The 20,813-nt window shown below is 39.8% G+C and overlaps 1 protein-coding gene across 2 annotated transcripts in view; it reads right to left on the bottom strand.

Annotated features, from left to right (window-relative positions):
• AKT1 (AKT serine/threonine kinase 1) overlaps window positions 1-20,813 on the bottom strand; it is a 124,521-nt gene that overhangs the window by 90,144 nt on the left and 13,564 nt on the right. The gene's annotated exons all lie outside the window — the stretch shown is intronic.

Here is a 20,813-nt window from a genome sequence, read left to right as displayed (position 1 = left end):
GCTTAGAAAAGCTCAGCAAAAAGAGCTCCCAGAAAAACGCAAAGTCACACAAAGAACAGAGGTAGAGACATGTACACAGGTAGGACATCTGCACACATATTCACAAGGCACACAGGGGTACAGACACGCATGCCCCCCAAAGTGAGACCCACACTGCCTCCCTGAAGCTCTCTGCCGCGTGTGCCTGGCGCACAACATATATGTAGGAAGAGCGGGATGTGTACAGAGCATGTGGGTGCTGTTTGCACGAAGCATGAGCTCAGAGATGGATGGCGCACACATCAATAAGCTCATGCACAAGGCGTATCAATGAAGAGTCACACACACACACGTGCAAAGTCACCGTAAATGGTCCTCAGCTACATCATTCCCCCCTCCTCTTCTCCTTGCCTGAAGTTTAAAAAATACCTTCTCCGAGTTACCAATTTTCAAGAAAATTGCTGGATAAACACTTGTGCACCAGGCAGACAGCAGGCTGGCGCCGGGCCAGGCAGGCACCGACCATGCCCGCTGCCGCGTGGGCTGCTTCTCCACGGTGCCGTGAGCCCCAGCAGGCCTGCCGAGCAGCGAGACAGCTGACAGAGGTGAGTGAGCCGTCCCCCCACCACACACACAGCCAGTCAAATACCAACAGCTGCTGGGCCCCCATTAACTTTCTACACAACATTGAGCAAACAGCGCCGCTGACGCGGCAGCCCCATTAAGGCCCTAGCAGCCGATAAATCGCACCGGCCTGCCAGCCAGCGGGGGCCACTCATCGGCACTCTGTCTCCCTGGCGTGAGGGGTGGCTCAGATCTGTGGGTTTCCGGGGCCCAGCTCCCAGCCTGGATGGACCCCGCCAGGGGTTTGGGAAGGGGGGGGAGAGGAGGTCAGAACAGCCTCATACCTAAGAAAGGCGAGTACCAGAGCCCTACGTGAGAAGCCGGACCCCAGAGACAGAACAAGCCACAGACAGCAAGGAGTCAGGGAGCCCGCAACCCTGAAACTCAATAAAAGTCTCAGGACTTGGTGCTGTCTCCTCATCATCCTGGGAGGGAAGCAGGGGTGGGAGAAGAACTTTTTCTCAAGCCAGTAAATAGAGAAACCCAAGGTTGGGACCAAGTTGGAAGAATTAGAAAGAGAAGCACTCTGGGGCTTTTCATGGTTTCCTATTACCCACAAAGTAGAGTTCTGATTCCTGATTGAAAGCCCTCTATAATTTACACAAGTAGCTTTCTAGTCTTACCTCATACTACTCCTCTCCCAGAAAACAGGATGTACCAAGTGTTCAGAAGGGACTGCTGCCTTTGGAAGGAAGGCTTGCCGAGCTCTTTTCAAGGACACCCATCCACCTTGGGGGGATATGGGGAATATCTACCGCAAACATGTGAAGAAGATTAGAATAATATGTTCCAATGACTATGAAGGCAGCCGAAGCAGGAGCTGTGAAACACTCAGATACCAGGGTCATCCACCACACATCCAGGACTTTGGTCCCACCACTGGACTTCGATGACTCTGGGAAAGGATTGTGTGCAAGTCTGTCTCACTTAAACCCAACTCACAAACAAGTCATCGAAAATGCAGGACAAACAGCAACCACAGCAAAACAGGAGGGCCCTGTTTCCAAACACGCCCAGGCTTTTCTGCCTCTCGGTACCTCTCTTGGCTCACAGTCAGACTCCTTTCCCATCTCTCTTATTTCATCCTCCTAAAAGCCCTGGGAGGGAAGCAGAGGAGGGAATCTTCTAGTTCCTCAGAATGCTTAAAAATAAAGACCTTCAACTCATTTCAGCATTAAGGACATGCTATATTAAAAGCAAGGGAGAGAGAGCCAGCTTTTGAGATGGGAACACCTGGATTCAAACGAATCCGATACAAGTCAACCCCAGGAAAAGGTACAGAGCCTCCGGGCCCTAGACAGTGTGAGGACAGGCCAGGGAACAGCTGCTGATCTCAATAGGAAGTTTTTCCCCAGGAACTGCCTAATCCAATGAAATCACAGGTTTTGACAAAAATATATAGAGCACTGTGCCAGATGCTAGGGGTACAAAAACTTACTGACCTCAAGGAGATGACATTCTACTGGGTCATTTAATATAAATACAGATCAAGTAAATGCAAATCATTTTAGGAGGAAAAGTGCACCAATCAGGAAAGCCTTGGATAGGAAGTGTAAGCCTTTAAAAGAAGCTAAGATGAAAAAGGTACAAATAGGGAGCAAATGTCCGAGCATGGAAAGGCCATCCTATCAGACTCTCATGCCTAATAGATTATGAACCACATAAGGGCAGAAACTGAAATTCATTTAAGCTCTGGACTTCCCATAATTAGACACAACACTTACACTGAATGTCATGAGGTTGTTGGTGAAATCCTAGCCATTATCCAAGGCTAAGCTCAATTTTGTCTCTTCCAAAAACAGTTTCCTTATCCCTTTGTTAGGAAAAACTCTCCTCTTCAGCTTTCACATACAACCACAACAGTCCTCTATGATACTACATATTAGATATCCACATTTCTGTCTTATGTCTCCACCAAGGCCTGTAAGTCTAACAGGGGCAGAGACTATTCTAAAACCAATAGTCTTATCTGGACCCTATATAGGGTCACAAAATTATGATTTATCATCAGTAAATGTGTGATTGGTATACTTATTTTATAAATACCTGGGATCTAATAAAAATTTCTCAGGTGAAAAGGAGTCTGAAATGGAGCTTAACAAATATTGGTGAGATTTCCCAACCAGCTGACTGAAGAGTTGAGAGGTCCCCAGAGAAGCTGCATGAGCTCCAAGTCACAGTCCCATCTCACTAGTATGATGGACACAGCCCACAAAAACAAAATCTGAAAATTGAAGGCTCTGGAAGCCAGTTTTCTTTCCTCTTATTATCTCAATCTGTAAAACAACATTTCTAGGAAATACCACAGCAAACATTGCATGATTCAAACCACTGTGACTAGCCCTTTTCTAGGAGTTGTGGGGGATGGAAAAGGGGGGAAGGGTAATTTCCCCATTCCCTCCCTTCCTCCCTTTCACCTCTGTTCAGTTCCTCTCTACCCTTTATTACAACAGCCAAGAAGAGGGCTTAAAATGACTATCCAGAGAGGTCTGAAGGAGGGAGATGAGCCAACCTTGGAAAGGGCAAAGTTCACCAATTAAAACTCATTTGCAACTTCAGGGACCTGGGTTCAAGTGTGGTTTCTGCCACTAATTCTTTATGACATCTTGGGAAAGTCCCCTCCCCTCTCCTCTTCGGGTTTTGGTTTACTCATCTTTAAGATGAGTAGGTTGCATAAAGTCATTTTTAAAAATCAGATAAAACATCATTAAAAAAGGACTTTCAGAGGGGAAAGGTGGAAGGAGAAAAAACACTTATATAGTATCTATTATATGTCAGGCACTGTATCAGGGGCTACATACAAATATTATCTCATTCGATCTTCATAAAACCCAGGGAGGCATTGTTGTTCAGTTAAGTCTGACTCTTCATGACCCCATTTGGGGTTTCTTGACAAAGATAGCTCATGTTACAGATGAGGAAATTGAGGCAAACAAGATTAAGTGACTTGCCCAGGATCCCACAGTTCCTAAGAACCTGGTGTGGGATTTTAATTCAAATTTTCCTGACACCGAAGACCAGTACTAATCTCACTTGGCTTCTTCATCTCCATTTGTGGAAAACAAAACAGAGGTCAATTTAAAAAGATGTTTTGTGAGTCCCCAGCTCTTATATTCTTTGAACAGGGAGGTGCCATGAGAGATAAAGCATCCATCTTCAAAATAAAGCTCTGTCCTCTTTCCAAAGCACCAAACTCCTATGCCCCCTTTGTATAGAGCCACAGTATACTGATCATGTCTTCTCTAAGTCTTGTTTATCCCAGGTCCTTCAGATGATCCTGATACAATGTGGTCTCCAGTCCTCTTATCCTGCTGCCCCTAAAAACAAGGCACCCTGACGTGAATGTCAAACTTGAGAAGAACTTTGATTCAAGCCCAAGACACTGGGATTTCCAGAACCCATAATCTATTCCTTCAGCTCTAGATTTATTACTTTTTATCTGTTACCATGTACTCAGAGAATTTGAAGCCCACCCAAATCCCCATGTAAGGCTAATTTTGCCAAACCACCTAAAGCTTGTACTTGTAAAATTGATTTGTGAACCCAAAGGTAAAAATTCACACATTAATCTTATTAAATTTCATCTTATTAGATTGGGCTGATCATACTAGTCTATAGATATCCTAATGGATTCTAAGTGTGTCATCATACAATATATTTAGCCAACCTGTTGAGGTCATTTGTAAAAAAAAAAAAAAAAAAAAAAAATTGAATAGGAAAAGACCCACTAAAGACATTCTTTTAAAAAACTATTAATGCCTATTCTTTGGGTCATAGAAATAGTAGTAGCACTTATTAGCTAACTAAACTCTAAACCTCTGTTTGCCTTAATCCACTGGAAAAGGAAATAAACTACTCCAGTATCTTTGCCAAGAAAACCTCATAAATAATATTGCTGTGCTATAGTCCACAGGATCAAAGAGTCAGACACAACTAACTAACCAACAATAGTAGTAGTAGGAGTAGCAGTAGAAGCAATAAGTTTTTTTTCAAGCAGCAAAAAGAAGCAGCAGCAATAGTAGTAGCAAAAGTAACAGTAGCAGTAGTAGAAGTAGCAGCAATAATAGTACCAGTAGCAGTAGCAGTCTTAACAGTGTAGCAGTAGAAACAGCAATAGTAGTAGTTACAGTAACAGTAGTAGTAGCGGAAGTTAACAGTAGCAGCAGGAGTAGTAGATGTGTAGCTGGCATTTTTATAGGCTTTAAGATTTGCAAAGCATTTTTCAAATATTATCTCATTTTATTCTCATAATCCTAGAGTACTATTACTATCTCCATTTTGTAGATGAGGACCTGAAACAGACATTAAGTGATCTATCCAGGGTGACACAGCTAGCATCTGAAGATAGATTGGGTCTTCCTGACACCAGGTCCGGTATTTTACCCACTATATCACCTATTTGCATCTGGTCATCTAACAATGCTGGATGCATATAACTATATTTAACCACCAGCTAGCTCTTCATTTTGCCCATAAGGGTAGCAAATTCTTTTTTTTTTTTTTTTTTTTTTAAGCCTGAATGAACCATACTTATAGCATTCCTAATAGTAGTTTTGCAATTCAGTCAAAAATCAGATATATTTAAAGTAGTAAAGGATCTTAGAAGCTTCCTAACATAACTCCTTTGTTTTAACTGATGAGAAAATGACTTGCCCAAAGAGAGACAGCAACAAAATATGACATGAGGGTTGAGTTTCAAGGCCAGGACCTCTTGATTCCAATGCAGAACTCTTCCTATTATACTGTGTCTACTGAAAAAAAACTGGGCTTCAGTGGGGGAAGTGCCTTTCCCAAAGCCACGGGTAATAAAACTAGCAAATTCAAGAGTCAAACCCAAACCCAACTTGGATAGTAAACCTATCTTCTCAATCCACATTCAACTTAGACTACAAAACAGTATTTCTTAAGTAGGCTTAATTTGCCTCACAGAGTTAAACAAGTGCTTTGTAAATTGTATAAGGCCGTATCAATGTGAATTATTATTCCTTGATTGACTGTGATAGGGAAAGAACCCTAGGTTTGAAAAGCTAGGCCAGAACTTTGTTATCTATTAAGATCTACTCAAACTGGAAAGATTTCAGTAAACAAATTTAGAGAAACTTAGGAAAACTTTTTGAACTTATACAGACCAAAGTAAAAGAACTATAATCAATCTACACAACATAAAGAAAAAGAAAAAAAAAAAAAAGATTGAATTCTCATCATGTCAGTAAGCAAGAAAGTTCAGTTCAGAGAACTGATGATAAAACTTGCTTCCTGTCTCTCTGCAGAGAAGTGGTGGACTACAGGTACGAGGCATACACTGGCAGACTTGGCCAGAATTTGATTTGTTTTGATCACCAGTATTCTTGGTAACAAGAATAGGGTTCAATTGGAGAAAGTGGATGAGTGGGGATATACAGAGCCAATCAATTAGTCTCTGAGCACTTATTAAGTGCCTACAATGTGCCACGAAACTTGCTAGATACCAGAGATACAAAGAAAGGCAAAAAAATATCAGTCCCAGTGAAGAAGCTCAAAGTCTAATGGAGAAAACAACATCAAACAACTATATACAAACAAGTTATCTTGTTGTTATTCAGTTGTTTCAAGCAGTTGTGTCAACTCTTCATGACTATTTTGGGCTTTCTTGGAAAAGATATTACAGTAGTTTGCCATTTTCTTCTCCAGTTCATGTTGCAGATGAGGAAACTGAGACAAACAGGGTCAATTGACTTGTCTAGGGTCACACAGCTAGTATATGAGGGCCCATTTGAACTCAGCTCTTTCTGATATTCTATAAACAAGATATATACAGGATAAATCAGGACGAATTGAGAGGAAAGACACTAAGATTAAGAAGGCCTAAGAGAAGTTTCTTGCAAAAAAAAAAAAAAAAAAAAAATGAGACTTTAGCCAAGTATGAAGAAAGCTAATGAATACAGGAGACAGAAATAAGCAGTGTGAGTTCCAAGCATGAGGGATAATCAGGAAAAATGCCTGGCGTTGGAAGATGGAGTGTCTTGGACAAACAGCAAGGTGGCCAGTGTCTCTGGATTGAGTAGAGACAGAGATAGAATGGAAAGTAAGTAGACTCGAAAGGTAAAAAGAGACCAGGTTATGAAGTGTTTTAAAAATCAAATAGAGAATTTTATATTTGATCCTGGAGGCAAAAGGAACTTAATAAAGAGGGGCTTAATACAATCATATTTGCTTTAGGAAGATCACGTCTGACACCCAAGTAAGGAATAGATGGGGGTGGGAAGAGATTTGTGGCAGGAAGACCATCCTCCACATGCCCCACCCCTCCCCAGCACATTATATGGAAGGAGTGCAGGCATGAAATAATGAGACATGATATAGATATGAAAAGAGAAAAGACCATAAATAAAACTTTTAAAAAAGATTTCAAGGATAAACACGAATGTATAGGCATGTGTCTGTGCCTCTGGCCTGAAGAACTGCCTAGTTTAAAAGCATCATCAGAGGGCTGACTATCAGGGAATACATTTTTTTATGGAAATTCACAGTTATCTACCAAGGAATGAAAAGGTCGAGTTTTGGGTCAGCAAAGAGAACACCCACATCAAGGAAATCACAGCTCCATGTAAGTATTATCATTATCATTGTTATCATTCACACTATATGTTTGCTTAGCAACCACCTCTTATTAAAGCAGGGTAACAGTCAAAAAAACAAACAAAACAAAACACTAGCCTAGGAATCAGGAATTGACCCTTGTCCCACTAATCCCAGCCATTGCATTGCAGTACAAATGCAGGCAAATACCTGAACATTCCTTGGCCTCAGTTTCCTGCTTTGTAATATGGGGACAAATCATCCCTATCTGACCTGCTTTCACAGGACTACTGTAAAGCTCCAAGTTCAAAATTAATGGACAAATTAAGGTTTTACTTTACATCACTCAAAATTGGTAAAGATGATTTATTTAAATGGAAATAGTCAGTGTTGGAAGGGCTGTGGAAAGACAGGCATATTACTAAATCTGTTGGTAGAGCTGTGAATTGGTCCAAACATTCTAGAAAACAATTGGAATTACGTAGGTCACTAAATGGTTCTTTTTTCTCACTATGTGGAATGTACCCAAGAAAGTTGATTCCATATTCATAGAAGCTGCACTTTTTGTGGTAGCAAAAAACACAGGGTGGGGGTGGCAGTAGGGGTGGAGATGGTACATGCCCTATTACTTGAGAATAAACAAACATGAATGGAATGAAATACTATGCCATAAAAAGCAGTGACTATAAAGGATTCAGAGAAAGATGAGGAAATCTGCATGAAAAAATGGAGAATGAAAAAACAGAGCCAAGAGAACAATATGCAGACCCAAGACAATGATGTAAAAGACAACTACAAGGCAGTCAAATGAATGAATTTATAGTGAACAAACTTGATCCTCAAATACACCATTCTTCTTTCAGTGGAGTCAGGAAAGAGGAGTCTTTGTTACAAAGAAGGGTTCAATGAAGAAAGTAGGTACTTTTATGTAAAATGACTATGTTGTAAAAAAAAAAAAAAAAAAAAGATTGAATAAAATAATATTTTTAAAAGAGCAAATGGGAAAGAGATTGGGAGAATTCTTCCAGAGATTATAATAACCCAAGTATAAAAAGTTTCAGTCCAGACTCACAAACTCAGACTAAACAGCCTGTGAAGTCATGAAATTTTACTGTGCATAAATGATAAAGGTTCAGGTATGATGGTCACAAATGGTTACTCAGCTCAAGCAAAGAAAATCATAGAAACTCAGGGCAGTAAAGGATTTTAGAGGCTACCTAGTCCAACTTACAAGGGTCATTTAATCTCTATTTGAACACCACCATTGACAAGAGAATTTATTACCTACCTAAGCATCTTACTCTACTTTTAGATAGCAATAGTTATCTAATACTGTTTTTAAAAAAAAAAAAAAAAAAGTCAGAGAGGAAGATGGGAAGAAGGGGTTACCTTGGAGTTCACATCTTTAATTATCTAATGTAGCCACATGTTAACAAGTATCGTGGGTCCATCCCTGCTCCCATACAGACCACAAACTATAACACAAAGGGCCTTGGGAGATCATCCAGTCCAAAGCCTTCATTTTATAAATGGGGAAAGTGAGGCCTAGGTTGAACAAATAACCTATGATCAAACAGCAAATCAGTGGGAGAACCAGATTAAGAACCCACGTGATACTCTTTACTAGTAAGAACTGTCTCATTAATGAAGAGTATGTTGTAACAAAGGAAGGGACCACAAGGTCCATATCAGAAATGGTCATGAACTGAAACAATTAATAACTTAATAAAGTAGCAAGATATAAAATAAGTCCGCATAAATCATCATCATTTCTATATATCACTAACAAAACCCTATAAGAAAAGATAGTAAAAGATATCCCATTTGCAATAACATAGACAATATAAAATACCTGGGAGTATACCTGCCAAGGCAAACCCTGGAACTACATGAACATAATTTTAAAACACAAATACAAATACAGATTTAAATAATTGGAGAAAATAATAATTGTTCATAGGTGGGCAGAGCCATTATAATAAAAACAACCAATTGTACCTAAGCTACTTATTCAATGCCATTCCAATTAAATGACCAAAAAATTATTTTGCAGAGCTAGAAAAAAATAAAATTCATTTGTAAGAACAAAAGGTCAAGCATATTAAAGGAATTAATGAAAAAAATAAATAAAATAAGGAAGTCTAGCAGTACCAGATCTTAAATTGTATTATATGGCAGTAACAATCAAAACTCTCTGGTACTGACTAAAAAAAAAAAAAAGAAAGATGAATCAATGGAATAGAGAAGACATGTAATATTTAGCAATAAATGATTACAATAACTTTGTATTTGACAAATATAAAGATTTAAACTTTGGGGATAAAAATTCACTATCTGGCAAAAATGTAAAAAGCAGTCTGGTAATAATCCGATATAGATTACTTATTGCGATAAGGTCAAGATGGATAAATGACCTAGATATAAAGGATGATATCCTAAGTAACATCGAATACGTTACTTATCAGGCTTATATAAAATGAATAATTCTAATTATATTAAATAAAAAGATTTTGTAGAAATGAAACCAATATAGCCAAGATTGGAAGAAAAGTGGACTAAAAAAAAATTTGAGGACAGTTTCTCAGATAAAGGGCTCATATCTCAAATATATAAAGAAAATGTCAAATTTATAAGAATATGAGTCATTCCCCAACTGATAGTCAAAGGATATGAACAGGCAGTTTTTTGATGAAGAGATCAAACCTGCATATAGTGATATGAAAAGAAAATGCTCTAAATCATTACTGATTAGAAAAAATATAAATTAAGATGACTTTGAGATACCATATGACTGATCAGATTGGCTAAAATAATGGAAGAGGAAAATGACAAATGGAGGCAATGTGCAAAAATTAGGACCCTAATACACTGTTGGTAGAATTGCAAACTGAGCAACCATTTTGGAGAGCAATCTGAAATTATGCCCAAAGAGTTATAAAAACTATGCATATTCTTTGATTCAGAAAATACCACTTGTATGGATATGTTTCCCAAGGTGAACAGGAAAAAAGAGAAAAAAAATATTTATGGCAGCTCTCTTTGTGATGGCAAAGAAGTGGAAATTGAAGGAATACCCATCATTTAGGGAAATGGTTAAACAAGTTGTGGTATATAATTGTGATGGAATAATTGTGCTGTAAGAAATGATAAACTGGTTGATTTTAGAAGAACATGGAAATACTTGCATAAAATGATGTGAAATGAGCAGAGAACCAAAAGAACATTCTATAACAGTAACAACAATATTTTTAAAGAATAACTGTGAAAAATATTATAAATACTGAAATCAACTACAAAGAACCTAAGAAGGAGTTAACCACCTAATAATAAATGATAAAGTATGGTTTTGTGTGTGTGTGTAAAATGATGGCTTTCTCCAATAAAGGTTGAGGAGGGAGGGAGACAGTTCAGAACTTAAAACATATTATAATATATAAATTTCATAATTATAATATTAATCAAATAATAATATAAAATTTAATTTAATTTTTTTAAAGAAAAGAAACGGCCAAATCTCTCTATCACTCAGATTTCTAGGGTTTTAAAAAAACCAAAGTTTTCTTCTTTTCTGTACTCAAGGTGGTAGTAAGCCACTGGCCTTTCCCTAAGCACCAGGTTATCATTTCCCAAGAAGAGTATCCAATACATTGCCTATAATCTCTTTTCTCCAATTTCCAGCAAGCAGTTCTCCATTCCATCTAGTCTGTTCTTCTCTAGTGATCCTACCACCCACTGTGTGCTCTTAACCTCTGGCCCTATTGCTCTGCCTCCTCTTTTCCTCCTTCTCTTCAACTGCCCCCAAACTCTAGCAACCTCATTTACAATAATGCGCAATCTGGAGTCAGAGGTCTGAACCTCAGCTCAGTCACCAAGGACACTGAGGCACCACGGGTCTTGGACAATTATCTGACTTTAGTAGGCCTCAATTTCCCTATCTGTAAAAGAAGCATCTTAGACCAGATGACCTCTAAAAGTTCGTTCCAGTTCCAGATCTCTGAGGATGATGGCGTAGCTTAAACCCCACCTCTTCCAGGAAGCCTTCTTTATCACTAAGGCCACCTGATCTCTCTGCTCCCCAATCATCATTAATTCAAGAAGGACTGAATGTCTAATTTCTACAGCACCCGAGAGTCTAAGCCCCATAGCGTAGACCCTGAATGTATACACAGCCATCACTGACTGCTCCCCAGATTTTAAAGCAGCATTCTCCTGAGATCAAGAAAGCTCTGGATTGGACTAGATGGGCCAGAATGGAGGGTGGAAAAAGGCTGGAAAATGGGGAGAAATAAAGATCATAGACTCTGCGTTGGATTCTACTCTTCTTGGGAAACGATGGTCTGGCCCTGTAACCACCTAGGGGAGAAGCCAAGAGATAGCAAGAAATGGCCTCTTTGGATAGAGAGGAAGAGCAAGCTTTGGCTTTGAGTTTAATCACATAGGAGTCTCATTCCTCCTCCCCTGCCCGACTATAAGCTCCCTGAGGTCAGGGCTCCAACCTGCCCCTCCGTCTGTCTCCCTTAAGGCCCAGACAAGCACCAGACACCCAGTACAGACTAATTATATTGTAAACTGACAAATGGCAGAACCTTCTCAAGTGATGCTAAATTCTCCCACACAGCAAATGCTGAGGAGCTCAAGTTCAGACAGGACTAGAGCTCCCTACGTCCCCAGTTCAGAATAATGATGCAGCCTGTCTGGCTCTGAGAAAGGCCAAATTATAGGCAGTTTGTGAGGAAATATCACTTAACACTTTAAAAGGTCGTATAACAGGATGGGAAAAGCACCTACGCTGACATTCCAGCTTACTTTGTATTATGTGTGACTTTGAACAACTAACTAACCTCTATTGCCTCAGTTTACTCATTTGTAAAATGAGGCAGGGCCCAGCCAGATGATCTCCAAGGTCTGCTCTGGCTCTAAATCTCTAATTCTAGAGTAATAGTCCAGTTAATGACTGGTGGTTGGATATCACAAATCTTTGGTTCAGGTCAGCCTCGGAGAGAGGTCCCTCCGGACACAGTAATACCTAGAGAGCCCTCTAGGGAAGTAACTGTAGCCAATTCTTCCATGTGACACATCTAAGTGGCAGATGGGAAGGTTCCCTCCCTTACATGTGGGTCATGCTTTGTGACGGACAAAGGACATTTACACAAGTTATCTCATTTGAGCCTCAAAGCAGCAGCCCTATAGGTCAGGGATTATTCTCCTAGTTTAACAAGTGGGGCATTTGGGCCCAGAGAGGCCTGAGGTCACAGAGCTATAAGCAGGGGCCAAAGCTGGACTAGAAGCCAGCCAAGGCTCCCTTCTACCACAATACATCCCAAGCAGATGGAATCTGAATATAGGGACTGTCTATTAAGGAAAGCGTGATAAAATTGGGAGTCAGGCAATCTGAATTCAAATCATTCTGACACTAACTAGCAGTGGGACCCCAATAAATCACCTTCCCTCTCTGAGCCTTGCTCTCAGTCAGTAAAAGGAATTAGATTAAATATGTAATTATTGAGTTTCTCAATTATAAAAATAATTGCAATAACAACAGCAATAATAATAGCTTTTATATAAAATTGCAATTTATATATCATTGTAAGGTTTGCAAGGTGCAACGACTCAGTGGAGAGAGTGCTGGGCCTGGAGGCAAAAAAACTGAGTTTAAATCTGGCCTTATCTACTTACTGGCTATGTGATCCTGGCTAAGTCATTTAACCTGTCTGTCTCAATCCAATGAAGGAAATGGCAAACCACTCCAGTATCTCTGGGACAGCAAAGTGATACCCTAAATGGGCTGCTGAGCCAGGGGGCATAAAGGTCTGAGTTCAAATCCAGCCTCAGCCACTTAATAGCTGTGTGATCCTGGTCAAGTCACTTAATCTTGTTTGCCTTAATCCCCTGAAGAAGGAAATCTCAAACCACTCTAGTATTTTTGACACAAGCAGAATAGAAGGTGAACAACAAAAATAAAATCATATATGTTAACTAATCTTTTGATCCTCACAACAAAACTAGGAGGTAGATATTATTATCCCAATTTGGTATCTTTGACACAGTAGAATTAGACATCACTGAACAACAATCAAGTCATGTATGTTATCTCATCTCATCCTCATTACAATACTAGGAAGTAGATGTTATACCAATTTGGTATCTTTGATTCATGTAAAATTGGATACGATTGAACAACAACAATAAAATCATATATGTTATCTCATTTGATCCTCTTAACAATACCAGGAGGTAGATGTTATTATCCAAATTTTACTGATGAGGAAACGAGGCACAGAAATTAAGTGACTTAATCAAGTTCATCCAGCTTATTAGTGTCCGAGACAGGATTTAAACTCAGGTTTAAGGTTTTTTAAATTTTTTCACCCCAAAAAAGTTTTATGACACTCCAGATATATAATACACAGATCAAACATTTATTGATAATAAATCACAATTTTGAGACTCCCATATCCAGTTAGAAGACCTTCACATGGGGGGAGTTGCACCTACAATTTAATAAGCTTTGTTCTAGGTACTAACTACCTAGTTCTAAAATCCTTTGATTGTAGGAATCTAAACTCAGAGTTATCAAAACTTTAGTGCTCATCCCTGACTAACCTTCTCCTCCAGTGTTCTAATCATCTTTATAAATATCAACTGACACCCAATGTCGAGGAGTTTCCTGAGGCTGACCAGTCAGTCCCCTTTAGGACATTGTAATCATCAGAAAGGTCTTCCTTACACTCAGCTCTCAAGATAAGTATCCTCCTCCCAAAAGACAGGGTGACTCCTCAAACCTCCTGTAAGCTTCAATTTCTGACATTCCCCCAAACCACACCTCCTGGCCCCAGAGCTCTCCCAATCAGTCCTACCCAGCCAGGAGAGATTTCCTCTTCCCTCCAGCTCAACTCATTCTCCCAGATGTTGGTGATCTCATCCTATTCTAAGTGTGGCAGGATCCCCTCCCCTCAGCAGGGCAGACAGAAGGCTGCTCAGTCATTTCCTCCCCCTAGCCCCCTCTTTTCCACACACACCCCCCCCCCGCCCCCAGGGATTGTAGTTTCTTTTTTATTTTCCCTTTCCGGGTGAAAGAGGCAGGGAAAGAAATACAGCAATTCAGTGGGATGCCTGAGCTCTGGAGTAAAGTCACTTTGGGACTCGGAGACTTAGGGAATCAATTGTTCCTTCAGTCAATATTTCTCAAGCTCTAATTTGTGGTAGGAAGCATTTTGGCCTGAGACTTGGGATGGTTGGAGTCCTGACTCTGCCTCAATGACTTATTTTGAAGCCTCGAGTTCATCCCTTCCCTTTCTGGGTCTCAGTTTCCTGACAGTATTAGAAATGAGCAGAACCAAAACAATGTATACAACATCACCGTGGAGAAAAACTCGGGAGAGATTTAGGAACTCTGAGCTGTGATCAGCACAGGGATCAACCATGATTCCAAAGGAATTATGCTGAAGCATGATACTCACTTCCTGACAGATCAGTGATGGCATGTTATGAGACATACATTTTCAGACAGCACCACTGTGAGAATTTGTTCTGCTTGACTTGTTACCAACTTTCCCACTCCCCTACCCCCAATGAAGAGGTGAGAAGGGGGAAGGGAGAGAAGAGCTAGCAATAAAATTGATAAAGAAAAAAAGAAAAAGAGCTCACAAGCATTTTTTTTAAAATGTGAAAAGAGAACAGAAGGAAGTTTAGAAGAAAACACAAACAAAGATTGCTTTGAAAATTAAATGTTTTATTATTTATCATATACCTGAAAGGAAAAGCAAGCTGAAAGTAATAGAGATGGACATTTCATATACAATTCTCATTTTCTGTTCTACTTCATTTATGGAAATGCCCATTTTATTTGGTGTTTGTAAGTTCGAAAATTTTTAAATTTAAATTTAAAAATGAACATTGCACTATACTAACTCTAAGGTCTCTTCAGGTCTTATCATTCCAGGTTCTAACAGATCCTGCTTAAATTCCTTCTCTCTGGCCTTCTCATCTGTAAAATGAGGGTTCTGGGCTGTTGTTATTCAGTTCTGTCCAATTTTTAATGACTCCATGGGGCTGTTTTGGCAAAAATAATGGAATTATTTGGCATTTCCTTCTCCAGTGAATGAAGAAAGAGTTAAGTGACTTGCCCAAAATCACACAGCTAGTAATTATCTGAAATTTGAACTCAGGTTTTTCTGACCTTAGTCCCAGCACTCCATTCATTGGGCCATCTAGTTGCTAATTGCCCAAAATCACACAGCTAGTAATTATCTGAAATTTGAACTCAGGTTTTTCTGACCTTAGTCCCAGCACTTCATCCATTGGGCCATCTAGTTGCTAAATGGTCTCTAAAGTCCATTACAGCTTTGACATCTTCTCTTTTAATGTTCTGGGCTGCAAGACCTTTCATTATATCTTGAGGCCTCTGATTCCTCAACCATCAAATGATTACTGAATTCTATCCTATCCCTGACGTGAGTATCCCAACAGCATCTCAAATTTTACCTGTCCCAAACAGGGCTCACTAACTTTCACCCCAAACTTATCCTTCTCTAAAATTTCCTACTTCTGTTAAAGTGATTAACATTCTTCTACTCCCCTAAGTTGATCCCCTAGCTCTCTTTCTTCCATTCTCCCCCCATATTCAATAATTGCCAAATGTTGTTTATGCCTTGTCTACCAAATCTCCTGTCTCTCTCTCTCTCTCTTTTTTTTTTTTTTTTTTTTTTTTACTTATTATCATCCTAGGTCTGTCCTTCATCAGCCCTTGTCTGGATATGTCCAACAGTTTTCCTAAGTGGTCTCCTGGCTTCCCTCTCTTTAATCTATTACCTTCATAGCTATTATATTAATTTACATTCTTGATGTCACTGTCACTTCTCTCAAATCTTTTCTGTGAATCCCTGCTTTTAAGATAAAAACACAAATTCCTGATTATAGTATTTAAAGGCTTCCATAATCTAGCTCCTGACAACCCTTCCAGACTTATTTCTTTTGACTGGCCACCATACATCGTAGCTTGACCTACCATCTCCAGCCATTTCTCTGAACAGCCTGCAAAGCTCACTTCTCACTTCTGTCTCTTGAGACTTCCAATCTCTAGCTTTCATCAAGGTTTTGCTTTAATGCTCCCTCCAAACAGAAATCTTTCCTGATGTCTCTAGTTGTTAACCAAGTCTCTGTGCTCTGAGAATGTTGTACTTGTATCTGTAGATACTGACTTTCTCCCAACTGAATGTTAAATTCCCTGGGAATGGGAATTATTTTTCTCCTTATGATCCAGAAGCAGGCATTTAATAAGTTTGCTATTGTTGAAGAAATCAAAATCATTTACCAGCTTGAGAAATTCAAATAGACTTGTAGGGCTTCATGAAGAAGCTGACACTGGAACTAGGTCTTTCAGCATGAGGATGATTTCAATAGAGGAAGGCATTGGAGGCAATGGAACCCCATGAGCAAAGAATCCAGAAGTCAGAAAAAGAAGTTCAGGAACAGAAAGAATAGGGAGGTCTTGAAAACCTGAAATGCTAATTCGGAATTGGTTTTGAGAGCCTATGCTTCCTTAGGAACCTTAGGAATCATCTAGCCCAACCTTCCTCATTTTACAGATGAGAAACACACAAGGCACAGAGAGCCAGGATCACACAGGAACTAAGTGGAACTGAACCTCAAGCTGTAAAACCCAGAACTCTCTCACTATATCCAACTACCCCTGATCCGGTCTAACAAGGCCTCTACCCTTGTTCCTCAAAAACAGTCGTTAAAAACCCCACCTCCCTTTAATCAACTTCCTTTAGTTCCACTTAGCCTAAAATAGGAAATCCCCCTTCTGCCCTATCCCCATCTTTTATGGACACCTGTCCACTTTTCTGTGGTCTACCATTAAAATATGTTCCTTCTCATCTAAGGTAAAACTGCACCCATTTCTTGGCTAGGTCTTCACCGAAGGTAAAGAAAGCCACCATAATTCCCACTTGTAAAGCATTTTAATGCTTTCAATGTACTTTCCTCACTACTGCCCTAGGAGTGATGGAGTAAGTGGTATTAAGACGTCCACATTCGCAAAATGAGTCAGGGACAGAATCATAATTTGAATGCAGGACTCCAAACTCTAAATAAAAAAGCTCTCATTTCATGCCATGCTGCCTCCCTCTCTCAAACCCCAAATCCAGAAGGGTCAGAGTTTTTGTTAAATTTGAATGGAATTCATTTGCCCCATTAACCACTCTGAGGACACAGGATAACTAAAAATCAATAGTGTACCCAATATTTAATTTAATTGACTTCAAAGGATTATAGAGCTGCCACTGGAAGTGGCCCTCAAAAGTCACCTGGTCTAATCCCCTCATTTTACAGTTAATGAAATTGAGGCCTTTTACAAAAAAAAAAAAAAAAAAAAAAAAAAAAGTTAAGTCACTTGCCCAAGGTCACACAGATAGCATGAGAAATTTGAAATCAGATCCTCTGATGCCAAAGCCAGGGATTGTTCCATGGGAATATAGTTCCTCCCTCCCAGAAGGAATTGAAGAAAACTGGACTTTCTACTTGGCCCCAAGAGTTAAACTAGACAAGATAGAAAAGTAAAAAATGAATAAGTTTATGCTTGATGTAAAATCATTAGAACTTATCAGGCACAATATAGAGAGAGGCTTCTTGCCCACAATGCAGGTCCAGGGAAGCAGATTCACAGGTGGCTTCCAACTCAAATTCTGTGGCAATGACTGAGAACCCCTGACCAGCACCCCTCAGAAGTTCCCTTTCCTAACAGATAAGGGAGAGGGGCAGGGAATGCAAGCCACAGCTGCTTCTGTGGGTTCTTACTACCTGACCAAGAAATCCAGCCTCCAGGTAGGCCCTCAGCTTATACTGGCAGAGAGAAGAAAAGTTTCCTAATGTAAAGAGTGACCAAGAAGACTCAGAGCAGAACAGACCTAAGATAAGATAGGCTAACATATCTAGCTCCTAAGGACCTTAAACTTTTCTACTTTATTCTAAAGCTCTAATTTTATATTTGGGAAAGAAAAGAGAAAAAAAAGAAAAAGAACTGTCTAATATCACACAGAAAGTTTGAAATATAATAACTAGCCCCATGGATTATTTGAATTTTTCAAGTCTTAAGTATTACAAGGCATTATCCTCTCAACAACCCTGTACCACAGGCATTTTCTCCCCATTTTACAAAGTCAATTCAGGGAAATCAAGTCCCTGGGCCACTCAGTTGGGAAATGTTAGAGACAGGATATTAAGCCATCCTATTTTAGAGGCCTTTGGGGCCAATACTCTGTCTCCTATGAAAAAGTCCTATGCCTCTCTGAAAAAGTCAATTTAACAAGCACTTATTAAGCACCTATTATGTGCTGGGAATAGAGGAAGATGGAAAATGAAAATATGATTCAATCCCTTCCTTCTCCAAAGTAACAATGAGAGACAGGATGGACTCCCAGGCTGAGGGTCAGGAGACCTGGGTTCTGGTTTCTACTTTCTACTTATTTGCTATGTGACCCCTCCCTATGGTTTGCTTTCTGCATCTGCAAAATAGGAAGGTTTGGAAAAGATGGTCTCTGAGGGTCCTTCTTCCAGTTCTAATCTTCTGGGGGACACGATTTTAAGACTCTTTCCAACTTTCAAGGTACAGAAACCTGTTAGGGCTTCTGTCCAGTCAGTTTGTAGAAAGTGGAAAGCACCTAATGTTTTCCTTTCCCTTCCAGGAAAGCCAAAGACACCCCTGGGAGTCAGGTAAGGTCACTGATAAAACAGCCTGAGGGCCTCCAGCTCTGGAAAACCCACAGTTTTCCTGGACTCACCTTGCTCAAAGCAGATCAACTAACTCCCAGAGAGATTGGTCTAAGGAAGAAAGTGGTCAAGGCAGATGGCTCCCCCTTTACAAGCATCTCCACTCATCCTAAACTCATACATACACAGATTTTGCATAGAAGAAAAAAAGACCCCAGACTATTCTACTATCTCACTAAGTACCTATTAGGGATGTGCCAGACATGCCTCTAATTCCACATGTCCATAATAGAATTTATCATCTTTTCCCCAAAACCTACCCCTCTTTTGAACTTCCCTATTATAGTGCAGGGTATCACCTTTGTTCTAGTCACCTAAGTATGGCCCCCCATGTCTCTAGAATACATTTCCTCCTCACACTATCAACTCTCTAGCCCTGCGCTTCATCTCCTCTCTCCTGGCCAAATGCAACAACCTCCTAATTGTGCTCTCATATTCCAATCTATTTTCCACAGAGCTGCCAAAAGGTCAAGCCATGTTACCTTTCTTAAACAATAATAATAGTAGAGCAACAGCTAATATTTACATAATGCTTACTATATATGTGAGGCACTGTGCTAAGGGCTTTCACAATTAGTATTTTAAAATTCAGTTGCTGCTGCTTACCCTCTAGGGACAAATTAAAAACTCTAGCATTTAAAGGCCCTTAAACCTGGCCCCTTTCTTTCCTTTCAGTCTTCTTACACTTCATTCTCCTCCTATACTTGACTCTACTGAACAGCTGTGCTGGCCCACTATGGTTTCTCATAGCACCCTGCTTGATCAATACCCTAACTCCAAGCCTTTGTGTTTGCTGTACCCCATACCTAAAATGTGTTCCCTTCTTACCTCTGCCTCTTAAAATACCTATGTAATTCAAGACTCAAATCAAACTGGACTTATAGAGGAGGCTTTTCCTGATCCTTCTAGCTGCCAGTGCCTTCCTAAAGGAGGAATAATTTTGGATCCTGTAACTATTTATATACATGTTGACTCCTCCCACTAAAATATATTTTTAGGGACTATTTGCTTTTCTTTGTGTCCTAAGAGTTTAACACAGTGTCTGGCACACCGAAAGTGTTTAGTAAATGCTTACTAATTGATACAGCTAAACAATTTTTTTTTGCTTGATAAAACTGTGTCATTGAATGACTCCATTCCTTTCTTCTTCTGAATTTTCCTGACCCCTAAAATCTTATTATAGAGGACCCCATAAGCTTTTTATTCCAACTTGCAAGCCTTTGAAGCTAAGCAACCCTTCATACATACATACACCCCTAGAATACTTCCTCCTGCCTCTCATCTCTCAACGCCAGCTCAAGAAACACTTATTAACTACCTGCTGTGCACACAGCCTGGCACTGAGGAAACCATAACTTGGGTAAGGCAGACTACCTGTCCCCACCCTCCCCTTGCCTTGCCCACCACCCAGCTCACAAAGCTCTTATAAGTTCCAATAGCCTTTCATTGAGCTATTACACCTGTATTGTGGACAGACAGCATGGCCTAGCAGGTAGGCCACTAGACTTGCATTCAAGAAGACCTATGTGGAACCCCATCTCAGTCGCTTACTAATTATGCGACCCTAGGAAAAACTGGATCCTCATCTGTGAGATGGGGATCATCATACTTGAAGTACTTCTCTCACAAGGTGGATTCAAATGAGATAGTGCATGGGAAGCCTACCTGGGTTATATACAGAATAAATCATCCACTTCAATTCCTTCATTTTACAGATGAAAAAAACAAACCCCAGAGAGGTTAATAGTTTGTCCAAGTCACAACAGATAATTAAGAAACAAAGGGTTTGAATCTCAGTATTCTGAATTAAAATCACTATTTCACAACATTAACTTATACATCAAGCACCCAGGCATCCCAAATGGCACAGTTTCCAGGAC

The sequence above is a fragment of the Sminthopsis crassicaudata genome, chromosome 2 (assembly GCF_048593235.1).
Source record: "Sminthopsis crassicaudata isolate SCR6 chromosome 2, ASM4859323v1, whole genome shotgun sequence".
Classification (NCBI taxonomy): domain Eukaryota; kingdom Metazoa; phylum Chordata; class Mammalia; order Dasyuromorphia; family Dasyuridae; genus Sminthopsis; species Sminthopsis crassicaudata.
The sequence above is the reverse complement of the archived record's forward strand: the minus strand, read 5'-3'. Positions and strand labels throughout refer to the sequence as shown.